The following is a 583-nucleotide window of genomic DNA, read 5'->3' on the forward strand; positions in this document are numbered from 1 at the left end:
GACTGGTCCATCTGTCTCACTGATACTCCTCAGCCTGGACAATTCCTCCCAAAGCTCTGTCACCAGGCTGATCAGCTCTTTTACTTGGACACATCTCCCACAGGTGAGTTTACTGCTGCCATCAGATACTGACCCAAAACTCAGGCACACCCTGCAGCCTGGGACCTGGATGGCTCCATGTTCCTTTGAGAGCTCTGTCTGGGTGACTCCATCAGTTCTTGCTGCTGGAGGGGCCATGAGAGATGCTGAGGGCACAGCTTTTTGCTGGGTGGGTATGATGGCTTCTGCTGCTCTCAGCTGGATGTTCCCAACCTGGTCACTGTGGCTTATTTAGGCCTGAGTTCCACTTCTGCTCTGCCTTGGCTGAAGCATAGCACACATAGGTTTAAGGATACCCCTTTCTTCTTCCTAGTGCCCTTCTTTCTCCTTCCCACACAAATGTGAGTACTGCTAGACAGCTCTGAGGTGAGTGCCAGCCATTTTGTCAGAGACCTCCAGTACCACACCACACCACACCACACCACACCACAACACACCACACCACACCAAACCACAACACACCACACCACACCACAACCAACAA

This window comes from Cariama cristata, unplaced genomic scaffold, assembly GCF_000690535.1.
Source record: "Cariama cristata isolate BGI_N322 unplaced genomic scaffold, ASM69053v1 scaffold3351, whole genome shotgun sequence".
Taxonomy (NCBI): Eukaryota; Metazoa; Chordata; class Aves; order Cariamiformes; family Cariamidae; genus Cariama; species Cariama cristata.